This window comes from Thalassophryne amazonica, chromosome 4 (genome assembly GCF_902500255.1).
Source record: "Thalassophryne amazonica chromosome 4, fThaAma1.1, whole genome shotgun sequence".
Lineage (NCBI taxonomy): Eukaryota > Metazoa > Chordata > Actinopteri > Batrachoidiformes > Batrachoididae > Thalassophryne > Thalassophryne amazonica.
Genome location: NC_047106.1, coordinates 91111456 through 91125035, shown reverse-complemented (window position 1 = coordinate 91125035; position 13580 = coordinate 91111456). Strand labels below are relative to the sequence as shown.

General features: G+C 43.0%; 1 pseudogene; it reads right to left on the bottom strand.

Moving 5' to 3' along the window:
• Positions 1–2789: 2789 nt before the first annotated feature.
• Positions 2790–5068, bottom strand: LOC117508967 (annotated as a pseudogene).
• Between the last annotated feature and the right edge of the window lie 8512 nt (positions 5069–13580).

Genomic DNA, 13580 nt, shown 5'->3' with positions numbered 1-13580 from the left:
TCCACAGGCTGTCAGACTACTGAACTCTAAATAACACAGAACTATGATAATAACACTGCACTAAGCCACTTCTTTAACACTATATGTCTGTTGCTGTTATCAATGTGACTGTATCTTGTATGTCACCACCTTACCTTTGATAACTCATCTCAGTTTTTACTATTTATTATTACCTGTGCAATAACTTGCTACACAACTGTGCAATATGTCATGTGCAATAATACTATGTGCAATATGAACAATACTACAACCTGTGAATACTACAACCTGACTACTGCTGACTATTATTATTTTTTTTTTCTTTTTCTTTTTTTTTTTTTTTACATATGCTTATATTTTCGGTATTTATATTGCATGCTATTAGTACTTCCTGCGAGTTTGAACAGTCCTTCTCATGCTAAGCATTTCATTGCACTGTTGACTCTTTGTTAACCTGCATAAGATCAATAAATTATCTTGTATCTTGTATCTTGTAAACATGTCTATTCCCTTGAAGGGGAATATTGCATGCAGACATAAAATTAACAGCAGACTGCAGAAGTTTTTTTTTTGACACATCTTTAAAAAAACTCTACAAATAGTAAAATAAGATAATTAGGGTTGGCTCTCAACCGCTGAAGGAGCATTTCTTTGTAATGTTCTTGTGTGTGTTGCTTTGTAACTGCTGTGCTTGTATGAGATTAAATTTTTAAAGTGTATTTGACGGTAGGGTTGAGCCAGATACTCGTTTCAGACGAGTATCCCGTACGGATAAAGCATTTTTGACGAGTACGAGCATGATGAGTAAAACTCATCGATATCTGTGCCCTTGATGAAGGAAAATTCTCATTGGCTAATTGACTGACTTCATGCTCTGTGATTGGCCAGTCACACACAGCGCCCACCCCCCCTACACAGACACATCTCTCTGCAGCTTCTCACACACACACACACACACACACACACACACACACACACACTCCACACACACACACACCACACACACACACACACACACACAGGATTCTCTCTGTGCTTGGCTGGATTCTGCCTCACTTTGCTCTGTCAGTAAGTTTTCTTCAGCTCGCCTCTTTTTCAGTTTGTCTGATATTTAAAATACTTGGTGAACACACTTGGTGAACTTGTTTTGTATCTTACGCAGTGCTTTTGACAAGACAGAGTTGAAAACAGCTCCTGTTGTGTCGGTCACTACCTAAACTACGGTCAAGTTTTTTAATTTATTTAATTATTTTTTAAACCGTTTGTTTGCTCTTCGTTTGGTTGGGTGATATAGAGTCAGTTGGAAAACTTTGCTCATACTGAACGTGGTGCATTTGAGAAGAATACAGTGAACAAGGCTGGCATACTCTTTTCCTGTTTGCCATCACTGGATGTTTGAATGAATCACCAAGTTCACACAGATCATTAAAAAATAAACTCTTACAGACCACTTACACACATACACACATGTAGCTGAACACACAAAGTAGCCTATATTAATTTTTTTTTATTGAATATGGCTGCATACAGTATCTGACACTTTCTCACTGCAGTTCATAAAAATAAATTGGTCAGTCGAACAACCTCTCTCTCTCCCTCTCACACAGTCACTCAGTCAACACACAGACAAACAAAGACAGACAGTCATGCACACACAGATTAATCAATATTGTTTAACTTTGTGTGGAAAAAAAACACCAAGAACGTTAGGTAGTAAAAATAAAGAAACAATTGAAAAATCACAATTTGATCATAAAATAAAAAAAAAGAAACGTGTTGAATATGACAACTCTTGTTCATGCATACTTAGTAGTTCATAATTTCTTACTCGGTTGAATGTCAGTTCTGGGGCTGTTCTGTTATTCATTCTTACTATTATGTTGCTCCCTTATAGTGTAACTAAGTAAACATTATTACTCGACACACAGAGCATGGAGGACAACTTCCTGCTGGTTCATTCACTTCCTTTTATTGACCTAACTGGTAGCTATGGTTACATTCAGGGTTCCTATATGCCCTAATGGCAGTCTGCCCTCTGGTGGTAAGTATTAGTAGGACATCTCTAGGTTCATACATATCTCCTCCCCACTAAGATTTGTTGTCAATAACAAAAACATTTCTTCTGAAACAACTTAAGACATTATATCCCCTTTAAACTACATGAGACTATATAAAATACATAAACTCTATTTAAACTACCTGAGATTATTTCTTTCTTTACTTCTCAATAACATTAACAGAAAAGAGGAGAGTTATGTTACGGCTTATAATCACTTCAAAGTTTCAAAACTCAACCATTGAACAACATTCTGCAAAGGCAAACATTAAACTTTTTTTTTTTTTTTTTACAACATCCTGGCATGTCAACATTCATCATCTTTTTGTTTGTTTGTTTTTTTTTGTTTTTGTTTTCCTTTCATTTCTTTTCTTTCTTTCTTTTTTTTTACACATTCACTGATCCCTGAAACGGACTGGCGGATGTGTGATCCTCACAGGATATCGTCGTACAGTCCCTGTTGTCTCTGTACATTCTGTGTGTGCCATTTCTGTGGACTGTGGTGTCTTGGGTGTTTTGAGTGGTGCATGTGGTGTGTGTGGAACTGTATCAGTAGCCTCCTTCTGTTGAGGTGTATTTGGGTCAAGTGTGGTACCAGGTGTGGTTGTCTGAGGTAGTGACAACGGAGAACTCAGACTGGTCCGGTCTTCTCGATCACCACAGCTTGCGTCCACTTATCCTCCCCCCTCCTATAACGGACGAGCACTGGCTCATCAACTTCAAACTGTCTCTGTTTAGAGTGTAGCTGGCGTCGTTACTGTTGAGCCTCTTGTGACTGGTGCACTGCTCCAGCCACACTTGGTTTCAAGAAATCCAATCGAGAATGCAACTTGTGTCCGATGAACAGCATTGCAGGGCTTTCCTTGGTTGTTGCATCAGGGGTGTTGCGGTATGTCAGGAGGAACGTATCCAGATGCTGTTGCACTGGTGTAGTTCCTCTGGAAGATTTCAGAGCGTGCTTGAAGGTTTGCACAAATCGCTCTGCCAAGCCATTGGAGGCAGTGTGGTACGGTGCTGAGCGAATGTGTTTGACTCCATTGGCTTTCAGAAACATGCTGAATTCCTCAGAGTAGAACTGAGGGCCGTTGTCACTCACAAGACTGTGTGGAATGCCATAGCGACTAAAAAATCCCCTAAGCACTTGGATGGTCTTGCTGGATGTGGTGCTATCCATGATGTGTACCTCAGGCCATTTGGAGTGTGCGTCCACCACGACCAGGTACATGTGCCCTTCAAATGGACTGGCAAAGTCCACATGTATCCGTTCCCAGGGACTGGATGGCCACATCCACGGGTGTAAGGGTGCTAGGCCAGGGTCTTTCTGCACATGCTGACATGAGTGGCGTGTCTTTGCTTGGTGCTCGATCTGGGAGTCAATGTCTGGCCACCACACGTAGCTGTGAGCTAAGCTCTTCATCCTTACTACACCTGGGTGTGCTGAGTGTAGCTCTTTCAGCACCCGGGGGCATAGTTTGGGGGCACAGTCACTCTCAAACCCCACATGAGGCATCCGTGCTGCACAGTGAGATCATGGCGCTGGAGTCAGGAGACAGCTCGTCACCTGCGTCCTTTGCAGCTGGAAAACAGCCAGTTGTGACCATTTCCATGACACGGGAAAGGGTGGAGTCAGACATGGTGTGACGCTTGATCTCGGCGTTGCTGCCTGGCAATGTGTCCAACTGTGATGTGTAGAACACCTCCACTGCACCTTGTTTCTCACTGGGGGCATGAGGAAGCGGTAACCTCGACAGTCCATCAGCGTTGGCATGTAGGGCCCCTTTCATGTACTCGATGGTGTAATTGTGAGCGGAGAGCAGGAGCGCCCAGCGTTGCATGCGAGCTGCAGCCATGGATGGTGTGCTTTTCACTGGACTGAGGATGGTTGTAAGCAGGCGATGGTCAGTGAGTAGAGTGAAGGTATTGCCATACAGGTACTGGTGGAACTTGCGTACTCCAAAGACTATCGCTAACGCCTCCCTCTCAATCTGAGCATAATTTTGTTCTGCTTTGCTGAGAGTTCTGGATGCATAGGCGATGGGTTTTTCATCGCCATCCGGCATGACATGAGAGAGGACAGCTTCGACCCCATAGGGTGAAGCGTCGCAAGCGAGGCAGAGAGCAGTTCAGGGTTGTAGTGTGTGAGCACCTCTTGTGATACCAGGAGTGTCTTAGCTTTCTGGAACGCTGATGCACAGGCTGACGTCCACTGCCATTTCTTTTCTTTGTTCAGCAGTTCGTTCAATGGCTTTAGCACAGTGGCCACGTCAGGGATGAAGCGTCCATAATAGTTAAGCATTCCTAGGAAAGATCGAAGTTGACTTACATCGCCTGGTGCTGGTGCTTCCATGATGGCGCATACCTTCTCCGTGACTTGCTCGATGATGTGGTCCAGGTATTCCATGGACTCCTGGAAGAAGAGACATTTCTCTTGCTTGAGGTGCAGGCCGTATTCCTTAAGCCTGCTGAGTACTGCATCCAGGGTTTTCAGGTGTGTCTGCTCGTCAGACCACTGACAAGTATGTCGTCCAGGTAGCAGTGAGTGTGTGGCAGTCCGAGGAGCACCTGGTCCATTGTCTTCTGGAACAAGGCAGGCGATGACGTTACCCCAAACGGTAAGCGGTTGAAGCAGAAAAGTCCTTTCTGTGTTGAGATGGTCAGCAGCTTCTTGGAGCTCTCTTCTACTTCCATCTGTAGATACGCATTGGACAGATCCAGCTTACTGAAGCGTTGACCTCCAGTGAGAGAAGCGAACAAGTCCTCAATACGGGGGATTGGGTACTTGTCGATGCACAGAGCTGGGTTGAGGGTGACTTTGAAATCCCCACAGAGTCTCACAGTGCCATCCTTTTTGTTCACGGGCACCACGGGCGTAGCCCAGTCACTATGCGCCACAGGTGAGATGACGCCAAGCTCAGTCAGGCGTTTCAGCTCGGCCTCCACTCGCGGTCGGAGAGCATATGGCACGTTGCGTGGTGAGCAGAATTTGTGGGCACTGTTTGGTCTGAGAGTGAGCCTGGCTTTCACTCCCTTCATGGTGCCTAACGTATCAAGAAACAGCAGAGTGTCTCTTTAACATGGTCTCTAAGCTGTCTGTCTGTGCTCAATTGCATGTACAGTCTTTAAGTCTCTCTAATTCAGTTTAATGGCTCTCAGCCACTCCCTGCCAAACAATGGTGGAGCATCCACCTTCACCACGTACAGTGGCAAGACAGCACGTTGCTTGTTCAATTCCACTTGCACTTTAATGACTCCTTCTGGTGCCAAAGCCTCTCCTGTGCATGTCTTGAGCATGATATCAGTGGGTTGCAGAGGGAATTTGTGCAGCTTTCATTTGTACAGTTCCCAAGGAATCAATGACACTGCCGCCCCTGTATCCAATTCCATCTCCATTTTCTTTCCATTGACTTTTGGCATTACTGATATGTGTGAATATTTCCCTTTTTCTGACACTGCATACAGTCCCAAATCATTGTCACTGTCTGATTTCGTCGCTTCACTTTAATTTCATTCGCCGCACGTAACAGATTTTTTTCTTCCTATCTTTCACGGTGTGTTTGTGTGCATGGCTTTTCTGTTCAGGCTTTCCCTCTTTGTGTTTATGCTCTCTTTCATGACTGCTTTTTGATCTACTCCTGCACATTCTTTTCGTGTGGCCTTTCCTCCTGCACTGGTGACATTCGCGGTCTTTGTACCAGCAGTCATCATCACTATGATTTGCTTTCCCACAGCGGCGGCATTTTCCAGCTTGCGAAAACACTGCATTCAGTTTCAGGGAATTGCTTAACTGCTGTACATCGCGTGCTGCTGTCTCTGCTGACACTGCATGTTCAACTGCTTTCTTGAACATGAGATTCTCCTCAGTCAGAAGGCGTTTCTGCACAGCTTCGCATTTCAATCCGCATACAAATCTGTCTCTCAGAGCGTCCTCTAGGTAAGCCCCTGTGTGGAGAAAAGATTATGTTGTTTTGCCCCTGTCTTAAAATAACCCTAATGATGTACTTGTTAATTTGTTTTTATATCCACTAACGACTGGGAGTGAAGCATACTGGGGTCATTCTGAACTGGGAGTGAAGAGCTGGGGTCATTATGTTTTTGCAAGAGGAAATAACTTTCAGATGCCTGTTGATTAAAGGAATTATGTGCGCCTGGGAGTTTGAGATGGCCACTCACCCTCCCTTCGCGCACACACTAGAAAAGAGGGGGCAGAGCCATGCTCCGATAGAGTCTGCTGCGGGTTACGTGAGAACGCCCAGCTGGTTGACAAGCGCACTCTGCCGAAGGTGTTGGCTCTCCACCTTAAAGGCGTCACGGTAAGAGAAAAGAGATATTTTATGCGCTGCAACCACTTGTGTTTGATGTAACTGCTTTTGGGGGAATAAACATACGCCTGTTTGTTCTAGCAAAATGCAGTCTGTGTGATCATTTCTGTGTGCCGATCTGACCGAACCTTGTTTCAAAACATTTTTGGCGTTGTCGGCAGGATACGGTTACGCTCAGAAATGATACACAGAAATGTCTTGTTTTAGAAAGGAAAGAGAGATGCGGAGGTGGCATCTCAGCAGGAAGAGGTAGTCCCGGGTGGGATGGGATTACTTTTAAAGAAATAGGCCAGCTTCTACGGAGACGCGGGGACGCCCTGGGCCGTGGACTGGAGCAATTCCCACCGCGACTCCACCAGTTTTATGTGAGATGTTAAAACGGGTGGAGGTTAGAGAGAAAGCTCCATTGGGAGGTATTCAGGATGATGTGGATTTGTGCAGAGGCTTGGAAAGAGCGAGTCTTAACTTTAGACACAGTCCGTTCGTCAGAATGTGCTAAGTCACAAAAAGTGACGAAGTTAGAACAACAGGTAAAACAGTTGGAGGGACAGTTAAAGTTTGTATGGGGGGAGGAACAACAATGCTCATTTGATATGGCAAAGGAAGCCATACAGCAGGCTGTGTCCTTAGGAAAAATGCAATCAGGACCAGTAGAACTTCAAGTGTCTGCTCTAAATGATTATGCTAATTGGAGCTTATGGCAAAAACAAAACAGGATACGAAAACCTTTAGGGTTCTGGTCGAGAAAACTCCCGGACGCAGGTATGCGTTATACACCTTTTGAGAAGCAACTTTTGGCATGTTACTGGGCGTTAATTGAAACTGAATTACAAACAGTGGGACATGAAGTAATGATGAGGACACATACCTATTTTGACATGGGTGATGAGTAATCCTACCACTCACCGAATAGGGACTGCCCAGGAGGCTAGTGTAATAAAATGGAAATGGTATGTGTCAGAGCGTGTAAAACCAGGTGAAAAAGGGGTGTCATTGCTGCATGAACAAGTAGCTGATGCTCCTGAGGAAGATGAGGAACCTTTTGAAGTTCAACCATTGGAGGAATCTCCTGTAAAAGCGGGAAAAAGTGGGATGATTTGTCAGATGATGAGAGAAGTCGAGCATGGTTTACTGATGGATCTGTCAATATCAAGCAGGAAAAAGGCGATGGAAAGCAGGAGCTTTCAACCCACAATTAGGTCAATCTTTAGAAGAATTAGGAGAAGGAAAAAGTCAGTGGGCGGAGTTGAAGGCTGTGCATATGGTGATCATGCAGGTAGGAGAAAAAGGAGTTAAGCCGAGTGCCCCTCCCATTGAGGAGGAAGAGGAGGAGGATTCTGATGACGACATGGTGCACATAGCTGCTACGCGTAAGGTCAAGAAAGATAGAAAGAAAGGAAAGAATGAGGGAAGGCGTTCCCGGAGTCTTGATTGTTATGATGAGGATTAGGAAAATGGTCAAGCTCTTGTGGCCCGCCGAGATTTAACACAATGGTCCACAAGTGATATTAGGCCCTATGTTCGATTGGAAATTTATTGGATTAAATCAGTTCAAGTTACTTCGGCTTTAGTGGACACAGGAGCGGAGGCCTCATTAATTCATGGCAATCCAGAAAAAATGAAGGGACCAGTAGTTCCGCTAACTGGGTTAGGAGGATAAATGGTTTATGGAAAAAGTATAAAGATACCACTTAAAATTGGAAACATGCCCATTAAAACCTATATGGTGGTAGTAACTCCAATTAATGAATGGATTTATCATATTCCCTATTACCCGCAAGCGGCGGGACTAGTAGAACGAATGAATGGGCTCCTTAAAGAGACCCTATTGAAGCTGTCAAAAGATCGCACTATGCGACAATGGAAACAAGACTTGACTACTGCTGTGGATCAGTTGAACAATCGACCTATAGGGTCGGGATCCACGCCTTTGATAAGAATGATTTCAGGAGAAGTAATACAGAAAGCATCAAAATGTGGAAAATTGATCCACAAGCGGAGTTACCTGTTAGGGCAACTCCGGGCTCAGCAGGATTAGATTTAAGGACATTGACAACCGTTACATTGATACCTGATCAAATTCAAGTGGTAAAAACAGGGCTAGGCCTACAATGTCCGAAAGGTACATATGGGCACGTCCTGCCACGAAGTGGTCTATCACTCAAAGGGCTGACTATTCAAGCTGGAGTGATAGATGCAGATTATCAAGGTGAAATTGGAGTGGTTTGTAGATTATTTGGAGAACAACCCCTAATATTAAACAAAGGGGACAAAATTGCTCAATTGATAATTAAACCCTGTGAAATGGGGATGGTACAAGAGATACCAAAACCTGTAGTAATAACTACACAAGGAACGCAAGGCTTTGGTTCCTCAGATCAAGCAGGTGCCAAAGTTTGGGTTAAACAACCTAACGGACCGCCTAAAGCGGCAGAAATTATAGCTCAAGGGAATGATGCAACTGTTATATACTCTGTCAGGGTGAAGAAAAATGGGTAAATGTGCGTGTATCAAAGTGTTATGTAAGAGAAGACTAATCGTCGTCATTCTACCCGTAGTTACCCTTGTGTTCTAGGCTTGATGCCCTGGTGGGAGTTGCTGATCGGAGCGATCAAGAACCACAGGAGGTGGGCGCCGCCATGGCAACCAGTGGAAGTCCCGGAATTGGAGGTGTCGGTTGCTGGGTCATACTCCTCCTTGTAGGTGGTGCCATGGTCTCCAGTTGTTGGGGGATGACAGAAGGAAACGAACTTGCCAAACAGGATGGAAGAACTCTGCCAACAACAGAACGCAAGATGATTACACCTGCTCAGCAAACCAATCATGTAGAGTGGCTAATCTCACTAGTGATTGCAAACTATGGCGATGTGTGAACTGTTTTGCCAGACACCATATACCAGTATTTACTATGGGATGTAATGTCACTCTTCGTGCTAGGGTGAACATGTGTGTTTTTAATATGACAAGTTATTCATGTAGTAATGTCAATGGAACCACCTGGACTATTAAACCGTGGAGTAAAGTAATGATCAGTAATAGTACTGAAATTAAAGGGAGGAGATCATTCCTGTACATGCTGTGGGTACTACCAACAGAGGCTAAGGCAACACAAACCCAGGTTGCACCTTTAATTGATACCTGCACCTATTTGGCACAAGCAACAGTAAAGACAAAGGTATATTGGCAAGTTACCTTTCCAAAAATTCCAACCTGTAAAAGACGCCGAAGAGCGTGATATGACACTTTATTAGGAGGAACAGGAACTGTCCTAGGAGTATCAAATACTGTGGACAATGAAGTAACTAGAACCATGCTGTCAAACACAGGTCAGTATTCATATCAAGTATTACATCAGATAGGAGAGTGGTTACCAACAGCATTGGTAGGACAATTGCAAAATGCAGATTTGTGGCAGAAAAGCTTTCAATGGCAAATGAAACTATATGGAATGAAACTTATGATTCACTGAAAAACTTGTCACATATAAGTAATTGGACAGCATGTGCAATGCAAACAATCCATGCAGAAGCTCAAAAAGAACGATTCCAGCGTATAGTTACTGCAGGGAACTACTATGATTGGAGACGGATTTGGAACATAACTAATGCTTTATGGCTAAAGTTACATCCAGAATTTACACAATGCAATGAAACAGTGTGTACTGGGCATTGGACCCAGTACAATGTGACACAACCAAAGGTTGTTTGTAAATATCAGGTATTACCTGTAATAACGGCTACTGGTTATTGGTTTTTGCATATGGAGAGTGGTTAGAACCAAAAACCAATACGACTTTTGATACTAAACTGTGTGATATAACGGATAAGGGTATGGCCTGTGTGCTGCAAACTGGATATGCTAATCCATGTCTAACCGACTCAGAGGTTGTACTTTGTGACTGGACTAGGGAAACACCAAGAGAAATGTTGTGGCAGATCGGCCCACATGCTCTGTGTGTTGCAACAATGACAAACAATTCACAGGTACCTTCGGTTCCGTACACTGGCTGTTTGAATAATGTGCACTTATGGCATTGGGGAGACCGGACATATCGTTTGACTAATTATTCTGTATCAAGTCGGCTGACTTCGGTACAATGGGATGTATTGCATTCCCCATGGAGTCTTTCCCTGGAGCGTTTCAAATGCGCATTGGAACAATCTACGGAAATTCAGTAATTAATAGTCACATACGTCCAATGTCTCCAGTCTCATGGTGTCTACATTGATAGCTAGCGAACGGGTAAAACATGTGGCAAAATTAGTACAGCAAGCGTCAGCACACCATTGGTGGGATATCTTTTCAGGGATGTCCATCACTGCCAGGAGTACCATAGTGCCGCCCTTAATTTATTAATTATAGCAATATGTTTTATGACTTTTTGTAATATTTTTACATGTGTTTATGTTATACGTTTACGGCGAGAGGTGGAATGGGTAATATTTCAGCGTATGAGATGAAGTTATCTTTGCTATGTCATGATCCCTTTGGAGTAAACCAATATAATGTCACATTAGACCCCACAACATCGGGTTTTGTATATGAGTATATTGTTTGGAACAGGTATAATCAAGACTATATTACTCAAAATTTTGTTTGTGAATCACTAGAAGAAATGTGGGAAATGCTATGGCAGGACATAATCGTTGGAATAGGCTGGAGCCCAGCATTACCTGAATCTGCTAGTGGTTACATAAATTGACTGGTGCAAAACACCAAGAGTGGAATGTGTGGAGAAAAGATTATGTTGTTTTGCCCCTGTCTTAAAATAACCCTAATGATGTACTTGTTAATTTGTTTTTATATCCACTAACGACTGGGAGTGAAGCATACTGGGGTCATTCTGAACTGGGAGTGAAGAGCTGGGGTCATTATGTTTTTGCAAGAGGAAATAACTTTCAGATGCCTGTTGATTAAAGGAATTATGTGCACCTGGGAGTTTGAGATGGCCACTCACCCTCCCTTCGCGCACACACTAGAAAAGGGGGCAGAGCCATGCTCCGATAGAGTCTGCTGCGGGTTACGTGGGGAACGCCCAGCTGGTTGACAAGCGCACTCTGCCGAAGGTGTTGGCTCTCCACCTTAAAGGCGTTACGGTAAGAGAGAAAGAGATATTTTATGCGCTGCAACCACTTGTGTTTGATGTAACTGCTTTTGTGGGGAATAAACATACGCCTGTTTGTTCTAGCAAAATGCAGTCTGTGTGATCATTTCTGTGTGCCGATCTGACCGAACCTTGTTTCAAAACAGCCCCGAACTCGCAGTGTTCCGATAGCTTCTTGAGCACTGCTACATACTGCACTACCGTTTCTCCTTCCCCTGAGTTCGCTTGTGGAACCTGAACCTTTTGGCTATAACAAGCGGTTTCGGTGTGAAGTGATCTTTAAGCACAGTCACTACCTGTTCGTAAGTCTTTGTACCAGGTGCCACGGGAGCTACTAAGCTACGAAGCACTCCATACATTTTAGGTCCCACACTGAACAGTACTGAAACTTTCTTAGTCTCGTGAATGTCATTAGCCCACATAATGCTCAAAACATTCAATATATGTTGCCCATTGCTCCCCAGACTCATCGAAAACGTCCATATGTCCATATATTCCAGCCATCATACGTGTTCCTGGGATTATTTGCACTGTAGATGAACTTGAAGCACTCGATGCCCTTGAATCGTTGACGTAGCACTAGCTGTACTCGGGTCATCCGATGATGGCTGGCTCATAGTTGATTAGCACATTAGCTATCCAAAATTGCGGGTGTTCATTTCGGTCCAAAACTTGCACCAAGCTGACTAACTTTCACAGCCAGTCGATGAAAGTATTCCGAAACACGACTCATCGCCAATTTATATTATGTTGCTCCCTTAAAGTGTAACTAAGTAAACATTATTACTCGACACACAGAGCACGGAGGACAACTTCCTGCTGGTTCATTCACTTCCTTTTATTGACCTAACTGGTAGCTATGGTTACATTCAGGGTTCCTTCCTATATGCCCTAATGGCAGTCTGCCCTCTGGTGGTAAGTATTAGTAGGACATCTCTAGGTTCATACATAACACTTACACTTAAGAATATTCATGCTCTGAGTTTATAAAAAAACATTCTGTAAAATAGTTCCTTTGGCATTGTGATCAAAAACATTGAATCTCAATTCTGAGGATGTTCTGTAAATATTCATTCAAACACTTCAGAATATTCATGTTCTGAGTTCATAAAAAATAGTTCTCTTACTTTTGTGATCAGAAACATTGATTTGAATCTCACTTTTGGGGGTGTTCTGTAAATAGTTTTCAAAAACAATAAATATTGCAACTTCTGATCACTCCATATCAATTTCAGATTTAAAATAATGTACTGACTTAAGCCCCAGACATTTTGGGTTAAACCACGCCCACTTCCGCTTTAGGCCCCGCCCACTACGAGTACAGATACAGATAATTTAGATGGTTGAACAGATACAGATAGTAATGTACTCACTCATCCCTATTTGACGGGTCTCCGATCTGTTCTTACATTGAATATTTCTTTTAACGTGCTTCACAGTTTCCATTTCAGCAGAATGATGTAGAATTTAGTGTGACATTTAAGTCAATGTCCTGTCCAGGGCTTACCCCACCTCACACCCCGCCCTGACCCTTGGTTGGAGTAGGTGGAAAATTGATTGGATGGATTTAAGTCATTTATTAAAATAGAATAAAATTTAAAATGAAATCGAAATAAAACTGACTATGAATAAAACACAAACATTGAGAATGATCTGTTTTTTTTTTTTTTTTTGTAATTTTATTAATTACTAGATGTTCTATGGGGACCAACGGTGTTACTGAATAGAAATGTAGAGTTATTATTCAATGTTGTTCATTCAAGAAGGAACATTTTAGCTACGTATAAAAATTATTGAAAAGTTCGTTTCAGGTTGGAGTTCTTCCTCTGGTTGCATGGGGATGTGCCTGGCCATTTTCAAAAGACCTCAAATTTTGGCTAGTTAACAGAGTTTGTGACATGACCTTTGTCAGATGTTATCTGATTTGCATACATTATGCACATCAATAGAAAATCTGTGTGAAATTAATTGGATCTTGGGTCCTGCCCCTGTGGATGACATTTCAGGAATAATGCAGGTCAATAAAAGGGCATGCATGACCCAGTAAAAAAAACATTTGATGGCTTATCTTAGACAAGGGATAAACAGGAGAACAGACACAATGGGTTATTTGTCTGTAATT